Source organism: Pelophylax lessonae, assembly GCF_965119305.1.
Source record: "Pelophylax lessonae genome assembly, chromosome: 8".
Classification (NCBI taxonomy): domain Eukaryota; kingdom Metazoa; phylum Chordata; class Amphibia; order Anura; family Ranidae; genus Pelophylax; species Pelophylax lessonae.
Window position 1 is genome coordinate 142,412,641 of NC_138775.1, and position 21,548 is coordinate 142,434,188.

Sequence of the window (21,548 nt, forward strand, 5' to 3'; positions counted from 1 at the left end):
GCAGTTTCATATGGGAAACTCATTGGCATTTGCCAGTTATGGAACCATGACTATGCCGATTTGGAATTCACTATGCATATTCGCCTGTTTCTACTGTTTCTACTACTTTTTTGTTCACATGTTCACCTAGTTGAGGTCTCAGTTGTTTTAATTGTGAGTAATTAAATGTAGAATGACTATTTCTTCTCCTTATTTTTAGTGAATTAGGCCCTTTGCGTTTAAGGAGTTTGGAGGTAAAAGAGAGCAAGGAGATAGGTCTTAGGTTAACCTTCCTAGCGGTATTCCCGAGTGTGGCTCGGGGTTACATTTCACTGTCAAAAGTGGTAACCCCGAGCCACACTCGGTGTACCGCCAGAAGCATCGCTGGATCCTTGTAGAGGGGTTACTTACCTTGTCACCGGGATCCAACGATGTATGCGGGCGGTGTGCGGCGACGGATCTTCTGCCCGATGCTCTCCGTGCCTCGGCTTCCGTCTCCTGCGACTTGACGTTCGCAGGGGGGTGGAACCGGCGGCAAATTCCAATGTAAAACACACTGATACATAGCAAAATAAAATAAATTCACATTAGTTTGCCCCCCAGTGCCCTTTCCTGCAGTTTTACTGTACTTTTTATGTATATATATATATATATATATATATATGATAAAAATGAAGGTGCGCTATAAAACAACAATTCACAAAAAGTATGTACCAAAGCATATACAATAGTGATTGTGAAAAATGAAAATAAAATACACAAATGCATAAACCAATCCGTGTATAAATAAGGAACCAAAGTCCAAATGTGATATCGTCCACTGTGTACAATGTCACCACGTGTGTGATTTATGGTGAAAAACACATCTCACGTATAAATCCAATGAATAAATTCCGTGATGATCTCCACCAAGTGTTTAAAATCAAAATAAACTAAAGGTGCTGTATCCAGTGCTCTGTGGTAGAAAATCCCATCACCAGTTAGCTTCCCTCCTAACCAAAGGTATTGGAGTTAAAGGCAGAAAATATTCTGACTGCTAGATGGTAAGCAGAGATATCTAGGAAAGAATCACCCCGCAGTAGGATAAGGATGGCCTCTTACCAAATACTGGGAATAAACAAGCACAGATAGGATCCAGTGATAATCGATTGCCAGACAGTAAATCCCACTTCCTGCTGAAGGTTCCTATTCTCTATTCACTCTCACAAATCACCTCTCCGGTGGCTCCCAGGCTCGCTCGGTCCGCTCCGGTGTTCGGCTCTCAGCTCTGTACGGAGTTGGAGAAGTTCAATCAAGGGAATTAAATTTAGCTCAAATATTTGGGCCAAATTTGCAGTTATATAAGTCCCTAGGTACTTCACAGCTTTCTCTACCCCTGCGAATCTGAAATTGCTCTTTAATCTGTCCTTATTTACCTTTGCTACTCCGACTCCCAATGCTTCAGATTTCCCATAGTTGATTTTGAAATTAGATAATTCTCCATACCGTTTGAATTCCTCTAACAGTACCGGGATCGAAATTTCTGGTTCTGTCAGAATAAACAATAGATCATCCGCATACGCTGCGATTTTATATTGTTCTTTCCCCACCGCGACGCCTTTTATATCCGGGTTAAGTCGGATTTTGCTCAGAAAGGGTTCTAGTGTAAGTGCAAATAACAGGGGAGATAATGGGCACCCCTGTCTTGTACTGTTTTTTATAGTTAGGGGCTCCGATAATACCCCATTCACCTTTACCCTTGCTGTTGGATTAGAATATACCCTGGATATTCTTCCCCGCATTATTTCTCCTACTCCTATATACTTGAGCACCGACAACATAAAGGCCCACTCGACCCTGTCAAAGGCCTTTTCTGCGTCGGTGCTCAGGATGACGCCCGGTGTTTCTGCTTTGATATGAATCAAATTTAGAACCCTGGTAGTACTATCTTTGGCTTCCCTCGCCGGCATAAAGCCCACCTGATCCAAATGGATTATTTTTGAGAGTACCTTTGCCATTCTTGCCGCTAAGATTTTTGTATAGATTTTTAAATCTGTATTCAGGAGCGATATGGGTCTATAACTCCCGCAACTCGCTGGGTCTTTACCCTCTTTTAATATTAATGTTATATGAGCCATTAGTGTGTCTCTAGGCAGTGTCCCTTCTGATCCCTTTTCGTTAAACAGTCTTTCCATGTATGGTCCCAAAATGGGGGCCAATACATGGAAGTACTGTGGTGTCAATCCATCTGGGCCTGGTGCCTTGCCTTTTTTCATTATTTTTATTGCTTGCTCTATTTCCTCCCATGAAATGTGTCTTTCCAAGTCCTCTCTCTCCTCCTCAGAGAGTTTTGGTATTCCTGATTCAGCTAAATACTCTTCCCTTTCCTTCTGTGATTTTCCTACATCCGGTAGATTATAAAGCGATGAATAGAAGTTCCTAAACTCTTCTGTTATTTGTTCTGGTATTGCTTTTTTTATACCTTCTGGTGATACTATCTGTGGGATATATGATCTTGTTTTTTGGCACTGAATAGATCTTGCTAATGTTTTTCCACATTTATTTCCTGACTCATAAGTGACTTTCCTTGATATTTGTATGGCGGCTTTAGCTCTATACTGCATTAGATCTACTATCTGCTTTCTTATTGTACTCAGTTCCCCTAATGCTGCATTAACCTTTTTCTTTTTATGCTCAGTTTCTAATGTTTTCAGTTTGTCTAATAATGTTAGCAATTGCCTATTCCTATCCCTTTTTATCCTTGTGCCATGCTTGATTAATATCCCTCTAATTACTGATTTGTGTGCCTCCCACAGTGTGCCTATAGTACATCCAGGTTGGTCATTGCGGTCGAAGTACTTCTTAAGTTCCTTCTGTACCTCTACTCTTACTTCCTCTATCTGTAGCAAGCTTTCATTGAGTTTCCAGAATCTTTGTTTCCTGGATTCCACTGTAGAAGCTCTGTACTCCATAGAGATCATTGCATGGTCTGACCATGAAATGCTGTCTATGCTCGTACTTCTAACCGCCTGAAAATGGGCATGGGGCACCAAGAAGAAATCAATTCTCGAGTAACTCCCATGTGGGTGTGAGTAAAATGAATACTCTCTTTCAGTTGGATGCTGGAGGCGCCACACGTCTATTAGCTGTTCCTTATGCAATGTCTTTATCATCCGTCTTCCTATCACTCTAGAAGACACATGTTTAGCTCTAGAAGCATCTTCCATAGGAGACAGTGGTGTATTGAAATCCCCCCCTAGAATCAGTTGTCCCTGAGAGAAATCTCTGAGTGTATTTAGTGTTTTGGCAACAAACCTATCCTGCTGTTTATTAGGGACATATAAGGTTGCTAGTGTCATCCGGGTTTCCCCCATTTTCCCTTTCAAAAAGAGAAATCTGCCACTATCATCTCCTAACTTCTCCTCCAACTGCCATGGTATTTTACTATCTATTAATATCGACACCCCTCTTGATTTTGATTGTGTATAGGTTGCATGATAGCTATGTGGAAATGCGTTATTTTTCAAGTATGGCAATTTGTCTGTTTTAAAATGTGTTTCTTGTATAAACGCTATGTTTGCCTTCACACGCTTAAGTTCTGATAGTAATATCCGTCTTTTTTCGGGTGTATTTAACCCCTTTACATTGATAGAGACAATTTTTATATGATCCATTTGAAGCTATCAGCTATGGGGAAATCTATAAGTAGAAGAAGCTGGAAAGGGAAATTTTACCCACCAAGGGGCAAAGAAGAGAGAGAGAGGGAGAGAGAAAAAAAAAAAGGAGAGAAAAAAAGGAAATCCACACACCCCTCTTCACTACACTTATCACCAATCCACTCGTCACTCACTCAACCGTTTATACTCACACTCGCCTCTGTCTTTAACACAACACACACCCCTCTTCACAACACTTGTCACCAATTCACTAATCACTCACTCAACCGTTTATCCCCACACTCGTCTCTATCTCTTTCACTCCTACCCTATGGATCCCCCCCCCCCCCCCAGGGAAAGTTCAAAGCTCGCCCTGGTCGGGGTCCACAGGTCGGATTTTAAATCCTTCCAACACACTGCATTTTACTGCCACCGGTGTGTTCTTAACTTCTAGGGGACAATACCCTAAGCGGCCATCCATGTCCTCGCTCCTCCCTCCCTACTCTACTTATTCCCTTATCTTTCTTTATCTCCAATACCCGTCTTCTTTCCTCCTCCCTCTCTCTCTCCACATTATCTTGCCTCTTCCTGGACCTTCTCCCTGGCTTTCTTTAACCTCAATATCCTCACTATCTTCCTCTCCTATTTAGTTTCTTCCTTCTCCTCCTATAGTATCTTGGAGCCTTAATATCCGACCATACCTTCCCCCGGGGTAAAAAAAACAAACAAAAAAAATAAAAAAACCACCCAGTGTTTATATGTGCATCAACCCTGATGGGGGTAATAACCCCAATTATATCGTGTAGAGAGAAAAAAAAAGGGGGGGCGGACCCCTCCCAGTTTGTGACAACCCTGATGGGGTAAAAAACCCCAATTATATCATGTGAAAAAAAAAAACAGAAAGACCTCCTAGTGTTAAAATCTGTGCCAATCCTAATAGGGGTAATGACCCGATTATATCATGTGAAAAAAAAAAAAAAAAACCCCAAGGGGGGGAAATGGGAGGCTCCCTGCATTAACAACAATGAACAGAATTGACATTTATAGTGGAGAACACATGTATATCTCATAAAATACGGAATTATAATAAACAGTCCAGTTAGATTAATTTTTGCCTCCCAATTGCCATACTGCCTCTTAAACCAAACAGAACCTATAATAGACCATCAAGCATATCACATTCCCTTCAAAAGTGTCTCAACTTCAATAGGGGGTATCCCCTTTAATTCCACCATGTACACAAAAAAAAATGCAAAGAGAGGAAAAAAAAAAGGGGGGAAAGGGGGTAAGAAGACCCCCATTAAACTCAGATCCCTTATCACCATTGTGTCTTGATCCAAGAGGGATAATATACCCCTACATTTCACTATGCAAAAAAAAAAAAAAAAGGAAAGGGGGGTAGAAAATACCCCTATATCCAAATTTGTGTCTTAACTAGTGTTGAGCGAACACGGACTGTATTATTCGTGTTCGTACCGAATAATTGGATTTTTTTTACCCGAACACGGACACGGACACTTTACTGTATGTTCGGGTAAAAATCCGTGTTCGGTCGTTTTATTTCCGGGTTTTGCATGCTTTGGCGCTCTTTTCATGGCGGGCTTTCAACAGCCAATCAACAATCGTTTAACTGGTGTGCCTTAAGCCATCCCAGCCATGCCTGCAAATGTCTTAGTAGCTGTGATTGGCCGTCTGAAGCATGTGACCAAGTCTTTATAAGTTCGAGGCAGCCGCCGCAGCAGCGTCATTCTGCTGCTTAGCTAAGGGACAGAGCACACATCAATGTGCTGGCTGCTGATTAGGGAAAGATAGGCAGGAAAAAACCATTTGTGTCCGGATAGAATTGAGGGACAGGTCGGAGTGTTTAGGCAGGGCGAGTTGTAGGCATTTTAGGGATAGAGTCTGCTGAATTATAGGGTCAGTGTCTTCTACAAACTACAATCGATATTGCTGTGTGGGGGGTGGGGTGAATCTGCACTCAATCCTGATCTACGATCTCTTCTCAATCCTGTTAGGGACAGAGTCTGCTGAATTTTAGGGAAACTGTGTTCTACAAACTACAATCGATATTGCTGTGTGGTGTGGGATTGGAGATAGGCAGGTGTCAGTGATCCACATCCATTTTTCTGTGTGTGAGCTGCAGTGAACACAATCTTTTTGGGCTGCAGTGAACACAATCTTTTTGGGCTGCAGTGAACACAATCTTTTTGGGCTGCAGTGAACACAATCTTTTTGGGCTGCAGTGAACACAATCTTTTTGGGGTGCAGTGAACAAAATCTTTTTGGGGTGCAGTGAACACAATCCTTTTTGGTGTGCAGTGAACACAATCTTTGTGGGGTGCAGTGAACAAAATCCTTTGTGGGGTGCAGTGAACACAATCTTTTTGGGGTGCAGTGAACAAAATCCTTTTTGGGGTGCAGTGAACAACATCCTTTTTGGGGTGCAGTGAACACAATCTTTTTGGGGTGCAGTGAACAAAATCCTTTGTGGGGTGCAGTGAACACAATCTTTTTGGGGTGCAGTGAACACAATCTTTTTGGGGTGGAGTGAACAACATCCTTTTTGGGGTGCAGTGAACAAAATCCTTTTTGGGGTGCAGTGAACACAATCTTTTTGGGGTGCAGTGAACACAATCTTTGTGGGGTGCAGTGAACACAATCTTTTTGGGGTGGAGTGAACAACATCCTTTTTGGGGTGCAGTGAACAACATCCTTTTTGGGGTGCAGTGAACACAATCTTTTTGGGGTGCAGTGAACCCAATCTTTGTGGGGTACAGTGAACAGAATCTTTGTGGGGTGCAGTGAACACAATCTTTGGGGGGTACAGTGAACACAATCTTTTTGGGGTGCAGTGAACACAATCTTTGTGGGGTGCAGTGAACACAATCTTTTTGGGGTGGAGTGAACAAAATCATTTTTGGGGTGCAGTGAACAACATCCTTTTTGGGGTGCAGTGATCAAAATCCTTTTTGGGGTGCAGTGAACACAATCTTTTTGGGGTGCAGTGAACAAAATCCTTTGTGGGGTGCAGTGAACAGAATCTTTGTGGGGTGCAGTGAACACAATCTTTGGGGGGGTACAGTGAACACAATCTTTTTGGGGTGCAGTGAACACAATCTTTGTGGGGTACAGTGAACAGAATCTTTGTGGGGTGCAGTGAACACAATCTTTGGGGGGTACAGTGAACACAATCTTTTTGGGGTGCAGTGAACACAATCTTTGGGGGGTACAGTGAACACAATCTTTTTGGGGTGCAGTGAACACAATCTTTGTGGGGTGCAGTGAACACAATCTTTGGGGGGGTACAGTGAACACAATCTTTTTGGGGTGCAGTGAACAACATCCTTTTAGGGTGCAGTGAACACAATCTTTGTGGGGTACAGTGAACAGAATCTTTGTGGGGTGCAGTGAACACAATCTTTGGGGGGTACAGTGAACACAATCTTTGTGAGGTGCAGTGAACACAATCTTTGTGGGGTGCAGTGAACACAATCATTGTGGGGTGCAGTGAACTCAATCTCATACTTCTGAAGATTTGAGGGTGCTGCCTGTTCCATACTCCCACTACTCCTCATCTAGCCTTTTAGGGGTACAAACAATAGTAATTGGGGCCTAGTGTGGTTGTGTACGTGTGATATACATACACTTTTTTTGGATCATATTTTCTATTCCGCTATTTAATCAAAAACCTTTGGGGATCAGTTAAATTGGGGGATAGTCTGTGTTGGTACGTGTGAGAGAGATCCACCTTTCCAAGTTGTTGGGGTTCATCTCATACTTCTGAAGGTTTGAGGGTGCTGCCTGTTCCATACTCCCCCTACTCCTAGCCTTTTAGGGGTACAAACAATAGTAATTGGGGCCTAGTGTGGTTGTGTACGTGTGATATACATACACTTTTTTTGGATCATATTTTCTATTCCGCTATTTAATCAAAAACCTTTGGGGATCAGTTAAATTGGGGGATAGTCTGTGTTGGTACGTGTGAGAGAGATCCACCTTTCCAAGTTGTTGGGGTTCATCTCATACTTCTGAAGGTTTGAGGGTGCTGCCTGTTCCATACTCCCCCTACTCCTAGCCTTTTAGGGGTACAAACAATAGTAATTGGGGCCTAGTGTGGTTGTGTACGTGTGATATACATACACTTTTTTTGGATCATATTTTCTATTCCGCTATTTAATCAAAAACCTTTGGGGATCAGTTAAATTGGGGGATAGTCTGTGTTGGTACGTGTGAGAGAGATCCACCTTTCCAAGTTGTTGGGGTTCATCTCATACTTCTGAAGGTTTGAGGGTGCTGCCTGTTCCATACCCCCCCTACTCCTCATCTAGCCTTTTAGGGGTACAAACAATAGTAATTGGGGCCTAGTGTGGTTGTGTACGTGTGATATACATACACTTTTTTTGGATCATATTTTCTATTCCGCTATTTAATCAAAAACCTTTGGGGATCAGTTAAATTGGGGGAGAGTCTGTGTTGGTACGTGTGAGAGAGATCCACCTTTCCAAGTTGTTGGGGTTCATCTCATACTTCTGAAGGTTTGAGGGTGCTGCCTGTTCCATACCCCCCCTACTCCTCATCTAGCCTTTTAGGGGTACAAACAATAGTAATTGGGGCCTAGTGTGGTTGTGTACGTGTGATATACATACACTTTTTTTGGATCATATTTTCTATTCCGCTATTTAATCAAAAACCTTTGGGGATCAGTTAAATTGGGGGATAGTCTGTGTTGGTACGTGTGAGAGAGATCCACCTTTCCAAGTTGTTGGGGTTCATCTCATACTTCTGAAGGTTTGAGGGTGCTGCCTGTTCCATACTCCCCCTACTCCTAGCCTTTTAGGGGTACAAACAATAGTAATTGGGGCCTAGTGTGGTTGTGTACGTGTGATATACATACACTTTTTTTGGATCATATTTTCTATTCCGCTATTTAATCAAAAACCTTTGGGGATCAGTTAAATTGGGGGATAGTCTGTGTTGGTACGTGTGAGAGAGATCCACCTTTCCAAGTTGTTGGGGTTCATCTCATACTTCTGAAGGTTTGAGGGTGCTGCCTGTTCCATACTCCCCCTACTCCTCATCTAGCCTTTTAGGGGTACAAACAATAGTAATTGGGGCCCAGTGTGGTTGTGTACGTGTGATATACATACACTTTTTTTGGATCATATTTTCTATTCCGCTATTTAATCAAAAACCTTTGGGGATCAGTTAAATTGGGGGATAGTCTGTGTTGGTACGTGTGAGAGAGATCCACCTTTCCAAGTTGTTGGGGTTCATCTCATACTTCTGAAGGTTTGAGGGTGCTGCCTGTTCCATACTCCCCCTACTCCTAGCCTTTTAGGGGTACAAACAATAGTAATTGGGGCCTAGTGTGGTTGTGTACGTGTGATATACATACACTTTTTTTGGATCATATTTTCTATTCCGCTATTTAATCAAAAACCTTTGGGGATCAGTTAAATTGGGGGATAGTCTGTGTTGGTACGTGTGAGAGAGATCCACCTTTCCAAGTTGTTGGGGTTCATCTCATACTTCTGAAGGTTTGAGGGTGCTGCCTGTTCCATACTCCCCCTACTCCTAGCCTTTTAGGGGTACAAACAATAGTAATTGGGGCCTAGTGTGGTTGTGTACGTGTGATATACATACACTTTTTTTGGATCATATTTTCTATTCCGCTATTTAATCAAAAACCTTTGGGGATCAGTTAAATTGGGGGATAGTCTGTGTTGGTACGTGTGAGAGAGATCCACCTTTCCAAGTTGTTGGGGTTCATCTCATACTTCTGAAGGTTTGAGGGTGCTGCCTGTTCCATACTCCCCCTACTCCTCATCTAGCCTTTTAGGGGTACAAACAATAGTAATTGGGGCCCAGTGTGGTTGTGTACGTGTGATATACATACACTTTTTTTGGATCATATTTTCTATTCCGCTATTTAATCAAAAACCTTTGGGGATCAGTTAAATTGGGGGATAGTCTGTGTTGGTACGTGTGAGAGAGATCCACCTTTCCAAGTTGTTGGGGTTCATCTCATACTTCTGAAGGTTTGAGGGTGCTGCCTGTTCCATACTCCCCCTACTCCTAGCCTTTTAGGGGTACAAACAATAGTAATTGGGGCCTAGTGTGGTTGTGTACGTGTGATATACATACACTTTTTTTGGATCATATTTTCTATTCCGCTATTTAATCAAAAACCTTTGGGGATCAGTTAAATTGGGGGATAGTCTGTGTTGGTACGTGTGAGAGAGATCCACCTTTCCAAGTTGTTGGGGTTCATCTCATACTTCTGAAGGTCTGAGGGTGCTGCCTGTTCCATACTCCCCCTACTCCTAGCCTTTTAGGGGTACAAACAATAGTAATTGGGGCCTAGTGTGGTTGTGTACGTGTGATATACATACACTTTTTTTGGATCATATTTTCTATTCCGCTATTTAATCAAAAACCTTTGGGGATCAGTTAAATTGGGGGATAGTCTGTGTTGGTACGTGTGAGAGAGATCCACCTTTCCAAGTTGTTGGGGTTCATCTCATACTTCTGAAGGTTTGAGGGTGCTGCCTGTTCCATACTCCCCCTACTCCTAGCCTTTTAGGGGTACAAACAATAGTAATTGGGGCCTAGTGTGGTTGTGTACGTGTGATATACATACACTTTTTTTGGATCATATTTTCTATTCCGCTATTTAATCAAAAACCTTTGGGGATCAGTTAAATTGGGGGATAGTCTGTGTTGGTACGTGTGAGAGAGATCCACCTTTCCAAGTTGTTGGGGTTCATCTCATACTTCTGAAGGTTTGAGGGTGCTGCCTGTTCCATACTCCCCCTACTCCTCATCTAGCCTTTTAGGGGTACAAACAATAGTAATTGGGGCCCAGTGTGGTTGTGTACGTGTGATATACATACACTTTTTTTGGATCATATTTTCTATTCCGCTATTTAATCAAAAACCTTTGGGGATCAGTTAAATTGGGGGATAGTCTGTGTTGGTACGTGTGAGAGAGATCCACCTTTCCAAGTTGTTGGGGTTCATCTCATACTTCTGAAGGTTTGAGGGTGCTGCCTGTTCCATACCCCCCCTACTCCTCATCTAGCCTTTTAGGGGTACAAACAATAGTAATTGGGGCCTAGTGTGGTTGTGTACGTGTGATATACATACACTTTTTTTGGATCATATTTTCTATTCCGCTATTTAATCAAAAACCTTTGGGGATCAGTTAAATTGGGGGATAGTCTGTGTTGGTACGTGTGAGAGAGATCCACCTTTCCAAGTTGTTGGGGTTCATCTCATACTTCTGAAGGTTTGAGGGTGCTGCCTGTTCCATACCCCCCCTACTCCTCATCTAGCCTTTTAGGGGTACAAACAATAGTAATTGGGGCCTAGTGTGGTTGTGTACGTGTGATATACATACACTTTTTTTGGATCATATTTTCTATTCCGCTATTTAATCAAAAACCTTTGGGGATCAGTTAAATTGGGGGATAGTCTGTGTTGGTACGTGTGAGAGAGATCCACCTTTCCAAGTTGTTGGGGTTCATCTCATACTTCTGAAGGTTTGAGGGTGCTGCCTGTTCCATACTCCCCCTACTCCTAGCCTTTTAGGGGTACAAACAATAGTAATTGGGGCCTAGTGTGGTTGTGTACGTGTGATATACATACACTTTTTTTGGATCATATTTTCTATTCCGCTATTTAATCAAAAACCTTTGGGGATCAGTTAAATTGGGGGATAGTCTGTGTTGGTACGTGTGAGAGAGATCCACCTTTCCAAGTTGTTGGGGTTCATCTCATACTTCTGAAGGTTTGAGGGTGCTGCCTGTTCCATACTCCCCCTACTCCTCATCTAGCCTTTTAGGGGTACAAACAATAGTAATTGGGGCCCAGTGTGGTTGTGTACGTGTGATATACATACACTTTTTTTGGATCATATTTTCTATTCCGCTATTTAATCAAAAACCTTTGGGGATCAGTTAAATTGGGGGATAGTCTGTGTTGGTACGTGTGAGAGAGATCCACCTTTCCAAGTTGTTGGGGTTCATCTCATACTTCTGAAGGTTTGAGGGTGCTGCCTGTTCCATACTCCCCCTACTCCTAGCCTTTTAGGGGTACAAACAATAGTAATTGGGGCCTAGTGTGGTTGTGTACGTGTGATATACATACACTTTTTTTGGATCATATTTTCTATTCCGCTATTTAATCAAAAACCTTTGGGGATCAGTTAAATTGGGGGATAGTCTGTGTTGGTACGTGTGAGAGAGATCCACCTTTCCAAGTTGTTGGGGTTCATCTCATACTTCTGAAGGTTTGAGGGTGCTGCCTGTTCCATACCCCCCCTACTCCTCATCTAGCCTTTTAGGGGTACAAACAATAGTAATTGGGGCCTAGTGTGGTTGTGTACGTGTGATATACATACACTTTTTTTGGATCATATTTTCTATTCCGCTATTTAATCAAAAACCTTTGGGGATCAGTTAAATTGGGGGATAGTCTGTGTTGGTACGTGTGAGAGAGATCCACCTTTCCAAGTTGTTGGGGTTCATCTCATACTTCTGAAGGTTTGAGGGTGCTGCCTGTTCCATACTCCCCCTACTCCTCATCTAGCCTTTTAGGGGTACAAACAATAGTAATTGGGGCCCAGTGTGGTTGTGTACGTGTGATATACATACACTTTTTTTGGATCATATTTTCTATTCCGCTATTTAATCAAAAACCTTTGGGGATCAGTTAAATTGGGGGATAGTCTGTGTTGGTACGTGTGAGAGAGATCCACCTTTCCAAGTTGTTGGGGTTCATCTCATACTTCTGAAGGTTTGAGGGTGCTGCCTGTTCCATACTCCCCCTACTCCTCATCTAGCCTTTTAGGGGTACAAACAATAGTAATTGGGGCCCAGTGTGGTTGTGTACGTGTGATATACATACACTTTTTTTGGATCATATTTTCTATTCCGCTATTTAATCAAAAACCTTTGGGGATCAGTTAAATTGGGGGATAGTCTGTGTTGGTACGTGTGAGAGAGATCCACCTTTCCAAGTTTTTGGGGTTCATCTCATACTACTGAAGATTTGAGGGTGCTGCCTGTTCCATACTCCTCCTCCTACTGCTCAACCATCCTTTTAGGGGTACAAACAATAGTAGTTGGGGCCTAGTGTGGTGGTGTACGTGCGAGATACATACACTTTCTTTTTGATCATATTTTCTATTCCGCTATTCAATTAAAACCTTTGGGGATCAATTCAATTGCGAGATAGTCTGTGTCGGTACGTGTGAGATCCACCTTTCCAAGTTGTTGGGGTTCATCTCATACTTCTGAAGATTTGAGGGTGCTGCCTGTTCCATACTCCTGCTCCTACTGCTCAACCATCCTTTTAGGGGTACAAACAATAGTAATTGGGGCCTAGTGTGGTTGTGTACGTGCGAGATACATACACTTTTTTTGATCATATTTCCTATTCCGCTATTCAATAAAAACCTTTGAGGATCAATTGAATTGCGGGATAGTCTGTGTCGGTACGTGTGAGATCCACCTTTCCAAGTTTTTGGGGTTCATCTCATACTTCTGAAGATTTGAGGGTGCTGCCTGTTCCATACTCCTCCTCCTACTCCTCATCCATCCTTTTAGGGGTACAAACAATAGTAATTGGGGCCTAGTGTGGTTGTGTACGTGCGAGATACATACACTTTTTTTGATCATATTTCCTATTCCGCTATTCAATAAAAACCTTTGAGGATCAATTGAATTGCGGGATAGTCTGTGTCGGTACGTGTGAGATCCACCTTTCCAAGTTTTTGGGGTTCATCTCATACTTCTGAAGATTTGAGGGTGCTGCCTGTTCCATACTCCTCCTCCTACTCCTCATCCATCCTTTTAGGGGTACAAACAATAGTAATTGGGGCCTAGTGTGGTTGTGTACGTGCGAGATACATACACTTTTTTTGATCATATTTCCTATTCCGCTATTCAATAAAAACCTTTGAGGATCAATTGAATTGCGGGATAGTCTGTGTCGGTACGTGTGAGATCCACCTTTCCAAGTTTTTGGGGTTCATCTCATACTTCTGAAGATTTGAGGGTGCTGCCTGTTCCATACTCCTCCTACTCCTCATCCATCCTTTTAGGGGTACAAACAATAGTAATTGGGGCCTAGTGTGGTTGTGTACGTGCGAGATACATACACTTTTTTTGATCATATTTCCTATTCCGCTATTCAATAAAAACCTTTGAGGATCAATTGAATTGCGGGATAGTCTGTGTCGGTACGTGTGAGATCCACCTTTCCAAGTTTTTGGGGTTCATCTCATACTTCTGAAGATTTGAGGGTGCTGTCTGTTCCATACTCCTCCTACTCCTCATCCATCCTTTTAGGGGTAGAAACAATAGTAATTGGGGCCTAGTGTGGTTTTGTACGTGCGAGATACATACACTTTTTTGGATCATATTTCCTATTCCACTATTCAATAAAAACCTTTCTAGGGCAAGATCTTAAATTACAGAAATATGAGGAGACCGTCAAATAAGGGCCGTGGCCTGGGTCGTGGTGCTGCTGGTAGAGCTCCTGTTGCAAGGAGAGGACGTGGTCGATCTGTGCCAGCTACACGCACAAGTGAAACACCTTCCTCAAGTGTGAGTAGGCGACAGAACCTGCATCAGTATTTGGTAGGGCATCAAACGCCCCTAGAAGTGATGAGGCCAGAACAAGTTGAGGCGATAGTAGATTGGTTTGCTGCTGACAGTGCCTCCAGTTCCTTCACATTGTCTCCCACCCAGTCTACTGCAGAAAGGTCAGAGTTGGCACCTGCAGCCAATGTCCAACCGTCTTTCACCTCACCCCCTTGCAAATCAGGCCAGCAGTCTGAGCCCCAAGCCATACAGCAGTCTCTTATTCTTTTTGAGGACTCTGTCAGCAGGGTTTCCCAGGGCCATCCACCTAGCCCTGCCCCAGAAGTGGAAGAGATTGAGTGCAGCGATGCCCAACCACTTATTTCTCAAGATGAGTACATGCAAGGATCATCGCAGCACGTCTCCGATGATGACGAAACGCAGGTGCCAACTGCTGCGGCGTTCAGCATTGTGGAGACCGACAAGGAGGGCAGGGGTGAAGACTGGGTGGAAGATGATGTGGAGGACGATGAGGTCCTCGACCCCACATGGAATGAACGTCATGCAGGTGACCTGAGTAGTTTGGAGGAAGAGGCGGTGGTCGCACAGAGCCACCAGCACAGCAGAAGAGGGAGCAGGGTGCAGAAGCGGAGCGGCCGTGCCCTAGACACTACGCCCGCTACTGCCCAACGCAGCAAGGGAACGAGCGCACCAAAGTCAGCTCAAAGGAGTTCTCTAGCGTGGAAGTTCTTTAGAAAATGTGCTGATGACAGGACACGAGTGGTTTGCACCCTGTGCAATCAGAGCTTGAAGCGAGGCATAAACCTTCTCAACCTGAGCACAACCTGCATGATCAGGCATCTAAGTGCAAAGCACGAGCTGCAGTGGAGTACACACCTTCAAAACCAAGAAACGTCTCTGGCTCATCCTGCTTCCTCTTCTGCTGCAGTCTCGGCCGCTCCAGCCACATCTGTAGTGATACCGGCACCTGCCACCCCGCAAACAGACGATCTGTCAGCAACACCACCACCTGGGTCACCAACAACCATCTCCACAATGTCCCGTGGAAGCGTTCAGCTTTCCATCTCCCAAACACTTGAGAGGAAGAGGAAGTACCCCCCTACCCACCCGCGATCCCTGGCCCTGAATGCCAGCATTTCAAAATTATTGGCCTTTGAAATGCTGTCATTCCGTCTGGTGGAGACGCACAGTTTTAAAAACCTTATGTCGGTGGCTGTCCCACAGTACGTCGTGCCCAGCCGCCACTACTTTTCCAGGCAAGCCATCCCTTCCCTGCACAACCAAGTGGGGGAAAATATCAGGTGTGCACTGCGCAACGCCATCTGTGCCAAGGTCCACCTAACTACGGATACGTGGACCAGTAAGCACGGTCAGGGGCGTTATATCTCCCTAACGGCACACTGGGTAAATGCAGTGGCGGATGGGCCTGAGGCGGATAGCAATTTGGCGCATGTCCTTCCACCACCGAGGATTGCAGGGCGCTTCAGTTTGCCTCCTGTTCCTAACTCCTCCTACTCCGCTTCCTCATCCTCTACCGCCTCCTCATCCGGACAGCGTAACACCTTCACCACCAACTTCAGCACGGCCAGGGGTAAACGACAGCAGGCAGTTTTACAACTTGCCTGTTTGGGGGACAAACCACACACCGCGCAGGAGTTGTGGAGGAGCATGGAACAGCAGACAAATGAGTGGTTGCTGCCAGCGAGCCTCAAGCCCGGCCTGGTGGTGTGCGATAACGGGCGAAATCTCATAGCAGCTCTGGGCCTAGCCGGTTTGACGCACATCCCTTGCCTGGCGCATGTGCTGAATTTGGTGGTGCAGAGGTTCCTTAAAAACTACCCCGATATGTCAGAGCTGCTGCAGAAAGTGCGGGCCGTTTGTGCGCACTTTCGGCGTTCTCACCCTGCTGCTGCTCGCCTGGCAGCGCTGCAGCGTAACTTCGGCCTTCCCGCTCACCGCCTCATATGTGACGTGCCCACAAGGTGGAACTCCACCTTGCACATGCTGGAAAGACTGTGCGAGCAGCAGCAGGCCATAGTGGAGTTTCAGCTGCAGCACGCACGCGTGAGTCGCTCTGCGGAACAGCACCACTTCACCACCAATAACTGGGCCTCCATGCGAGACCTGTGTGCCTTGTTGCGCTGTTTTGAGTACTCCACCAACATGGCCAGTGGCAATGACGCCGTTCTCAGCTTAACTATCCCACTTCTATGCCTCCTTGAAAAAACAATTCGGGCGATGATGGAAGAGGATGTGGCACAGGATGAGGAGGAGGAGGAGGATGAAGAGGTAACATTTCCAAGGCTTTCAGGGCAGTCATTCGCAAGGGGCTCCGAGGGTGGGTTCCTGCACACGCAAACGCCAGGGACGCAATTGTCCAGCAGGGGCACAGTTCTGGAGGATGAGGAGGATGAGGAGGAGGAGGAGCTGGAGGAGGAGATGGAACCATGTTCACAGCAGGGTGGCACCCAGGCCAGCTCATGGCCATCACTGGTGCGTGGCTGGGGGTATACAGAGGACACGGACGATACACCTCCCACAGAGGACAGCCTTTCGTTGCCTCTGGGCAGCCTGGCACACATGAGCGATTACATGCTGCAGTGTCTCCACAACGACCGCCGAGTTGCCCACATTCTAACTTGTGCTGATTACTGGGTGGCCACGCTGCTGGATCCCCGTTACAAGGACAACGTACCGTCCTTAATTCACTCACTGGAGCGCGATCGCAAGATGCGCGAGTACAAGCGCACGCTGGTAGACGCCATGCTGCTGGCATTCCCATCTGACAGCGGGGCCACAGTGGAAGCACAAGGCAGAGGAGGAGGAGGAGGAGGTCGCCAACGCAACCAGGGCACCGCCAGCACCTCAGAAGGCAGGGTTAGCATGGCCGAAATGTGGAAAAGCTTTGTCAGCACGCCACAACAAACAGCAGCACCAGCAGCTCAGATGGAACGTCTTAGCAGGAGGCAGCATTTTACCAACATGGTGGAGCAGTATGTGTGCACACGCCTACATGTAGTGAATGACGGGTCTGCCCCCTTCAACTTCTGGGTCTCCAAATTGGGCACATGGCCTGAGCTTGCCCTTTACGCCTTGGAGGTGCTGGCGTGCCCTGCAGCCAGTGTATTATCTGAACGGGTATTTAGCACGGCTGGGGGCGTTATAACAGACAAGCGCAGCCGCCTGTCCAGAGACAATGTGGACAAGCTCACGTTCATTAAAATGAACCAGGCATGGATCCCACGGGACTTTTCCGTACCTTATGCAGAATAGCAATGGATACCGACCTTACCCACCCATTGTTCCATTTTTGCTCTTTCTCACTCTTTTGGGGTGTACCCTCATTTAAAATTTTTGAAAAGAAGCAGTGTTGGCTACCTCGTCCTCCTCCTCAGGGCCAGATTAATGTAGGGGCTATTGGAGCTGCAGCTCCAGGCCCCTACCTTTTATATAGGCCCCGGGTTGGCCATATTCACTGTTACCACTCTTCTGTCACTTGTAAACACAGAAGTCTGGCTTCTATGCTCGCTTCCCCAGGCAGCACCCTCAGAACCTCCCCACACAGCGTGAAGGCCGGACAAGGAGGGACAGTTGGCGATGCATGGATGTGTTTATGGGCTTCAGAGACAGCATCCCATGTTGAATTAGGCATGCATGGCTGCACCCTTCCTCCTCTGGGTGCATGGCAAGGCACGGCCCTTAAGGCCCTTCAAAATCCTCAGCACCAAGCCCATGATGCTGTTAATCCGGCCCTGGTCCTCCTCCACCGCCGCTTCCACCTACACCGCCCATAGGTGTGCGCAGCCTATTGCATTAAGGTGTTCACCCCAAAGTTGAAATACACATGCATGTGTTTGCCAGCAGGGAGAGTAATGTATCGGGGCCATGTACCTGTAGGCAAGGAGAAATAGAGCAGAGCAGGTCCCAGGGAGATCTTTCCCATCTCCTCACTGGCAATGCTATGTGCCCTAGGTGATTAGGGTGTGCCCAGGCACACCCAGCACACCCTGTGCGCACGCCTATGTCACCGCCACATCCACCACCACCTCAACCTCCCTCCTACTCCATATGGGCCTCGTCCTTCAGAGATGAAGAAGAACATTGTTTTATTTTTCTGTTTTTTTTTGTTGTTTTAAGTTATTTCCCTATCCACATTTGTTTGCAGAGCACTTGCCATGCTCTTAATTACGTTTTGCTGCCATTTGCAGCACTCTAGCCCTTTCCTTTGGTGTTTTAGAGCCATTTTAGTGCCTTAAAGTTCGGGTCCCCATTGACTTCAATGGGGTTCGGTGTCCGGGAAAAGTTCGGTAAAAGTCCGGGACACGGACCCGGACTTTTTTTTAAAGTTCGGCCGAACCCGTCGAACACGGACATCTAGGTGTCCGCTCAACCCTAGTCTTAACCCAACGAGAAAAAAGGGGATAACATACCCCTACATTTCATCGTGAGTAGAAAAAAAAAAAAAAAAAAGGGGGGGGAGAGGGGGTAAGAAGACCCCATTAAACCCAGATCCCTTATCACCATTGTGTCTTGATCCAAGAGGGATAATATACCCCTACATTTCACTATGCAAAAAAAAAAAAAAAAACCCCCAAAGAAAAAATTCTTTGCCTTTTCTTTTTATAAGTTCCCTAGGTGAGTTGCTAATCTATTCCCATGATCTACTATCCCTAGGCCTCAATCTCTCTCCTCCCTCCTCCCCCCTGTCTATCGAGGATTTGTGTATTCTCTCGGCATAGTTCCACCGATCCTTCCTAGCCAGTTTGGGACCTCCACGGGTGGGGATCCCAGAAAATCAAATAGGGCCACTCTATCCTGGAAGCCACGTAAAGTAAAAAATCGCCCATCATTATTAAATGTTACTGTGAACGGGAAGCCCCATCTATAAGAACAGCCTTTTCTTCTAGCTAGCTCCAAAATGGGTTTCAACATGGCTCTTCTCTGTAGGGTCCCTTTAGAGATATCCGAGAAAACCTGGATAGACATCCCCTCCAATTTCCACTCTCTGGTATCTCGCGCCATTTTCAATATCAATTCCTTTTGCACATAATAGTGTACTTTGCAGATTACGTCTCTTGGCTTTTCCTGGTCTCTTTTCATTATGCCCGGTACTCTATGTATTCTGTCCAATTCTACCTTACCAGGGAAACTTGACCCTAGGATATCTTTGAATAACCTGTTAACTGTTCCTTCCAGCTCCGTGCTTTTAATTGACTCCGCTAATCCTCTGATTCTTAAATTGTTGCGACGGCTACGATTTTCCATATCTTCTATCTGTAACTGTAACTTAGCATCTCTTTCCTCCTGTTGTTCTATCTTTTTCTCCATCATTGTTAGCCGTTCCTTTATTGCCACAATCTCTGCTCCTTCCTCCCTTTGTCTGGTGGATAGTGCCTGCATCTCATTTTTAATAAGCTGAATTTCTTTTTTATGGGTCTCCTCTACTCGACCTACCAGTTGTTCCATGTCGTTTTTGGTTTGGAGCGAGCTAATCATGGCTCTAAATTCTGCTATTTGCACTGCCCACTGGTCATTTGGGAAGGGTGTACTCTTCTCTATTTGATTTTTAGCATTGGATCCCAACTCTCTTTCCCCTATGGGTGATGTGGCCCCAGAGTCTATGATATCACTAGAGTCCCAGTCTGTTTGTGTGTCTCCCATCTCCGCCATTTTATTTGCTGTTATAGATCTTTGGCTTGTGGACAAGAATTTTCTTATCTCTCCTTCTGGTTTCCCTGGGTTTTTTATAGTGCTCTTTTTAGCTTCCCGTTTTTTTGTGAGGGTCATATTAGTTCTTTACCTTGTCACGTGTAGGTCAGTGGTGTCTGATCAAGGGACTCACCAATCTCTCTCCACTTTCTGGGATGTTATATCATCCCCTGTGTGTCTCTTTCTTCTCTTAATTTGTATGCCTCTCACCATATGCTCATCACATCGCTATTTTCGAGTTACTCTCAGCTTTAATGTTCTTATTACAGTGTCTCTGTCTCCTTGTATGCTGGCTTGCCCTGTCGGTTCCCTCTCGCTCCTTGGGAAATGTAGAGATTTACTTTTATTACCGGTCTTATCAATCACCGCCTCTTCTTAGCTTCCTTATGTCCATCTGCATATGTTATATCAAGGTATTCTCTATCCACTTTATGCAATAGCATATGATAGTTTAAGAGACAACATAGAACTCCACTCACGGTTTTGCTCGCTTATCTCCTCCTCGGGGGTCTCTCTCCAAAGGAAGTGCGGTCTTCCAAATCCCTTGCTAGTATCTGCAGCGAGGTAGGCTCAGTGAGGGACACAGGGCACAGGATATCACAGCAGCAGCAGCTTCTTTCCCGTGTTTAGTCTGCACCACTCCACTTCACTCCACCTGTATCCTGCTGACTGCTCCCTCCGCGCTTACTGCCCTCCTGTAGTGATGGTTTTACCTCACAGCTCCACTCACTCAATCCCAGCCGGCCAAAGGCAAAAGTCCCCGGAGAGAGCACGGCCCCAGCTTCTTCCAAATCCCAGCCGTTTAAACAACAGTTCGGTGAGAGCACAGTAGGAGCCGCTGTTGCCCTCGCTTAAGATTGAATGTCCGTCAGCTCTCTCACTCCTCGCTGCCCCGCACCGTCAGCCCGTGGCGTCCTCCGTTCACCGCCTCCACCACGTGCATCTAGTCCGCGGGATAACTTCCGGGCTGCGAGGTATGTATGTATGTATGTATTCCGGGCACCACCGTCCACAAATGGAGAGAGGGTGGAGAAGGTCCGATGGCTTGCACCATCTCTATCCCGCCATGGTGCGGGTTTTCCCGGCTACCTTCGGGTAAGCTCCTGAGTAGGGAAGGAGTCTTCACACGAGGTTCACGGAGCGCGTCCTCACATGACCGCTTCCGGGCACGCCCCCCTCTGTCAGCTACAGATATCAGAACTATCAGTAAGGAAATATGAAAAATCAGTACTACCCCACATGTTGAACGCAGCAAGAGCTTGCATACCCCAATATTGGAGAAAGAGACAAGCTCCTTCGGCATGGGACTGGGCTAGGAAACTAGAACATATAAATAAAATGGAAGATTTAGTGCTCTCTTCACAACACAAACAGGAACAATATAAATTGTTATGGAGAAATTGGAACATATTTGTAGCCTCGGAGGAAGGGAGGCAATTGTTAAGTCCACCATCCCAGATTAGTGAAGCTTTATGAGTCAGGAATCTCCAGTTGGACTGAGGGGAGTGGAGAGGGAGAGGGAGGGGGGCGAGGAGGAGAGGGGTCCTTGGAGGGTCCCTCCCCTTCCTTTTTTTTTTCTCTCTTCTTTATTTTTTTTTTTTTTTTCTTTTGCTTCTTG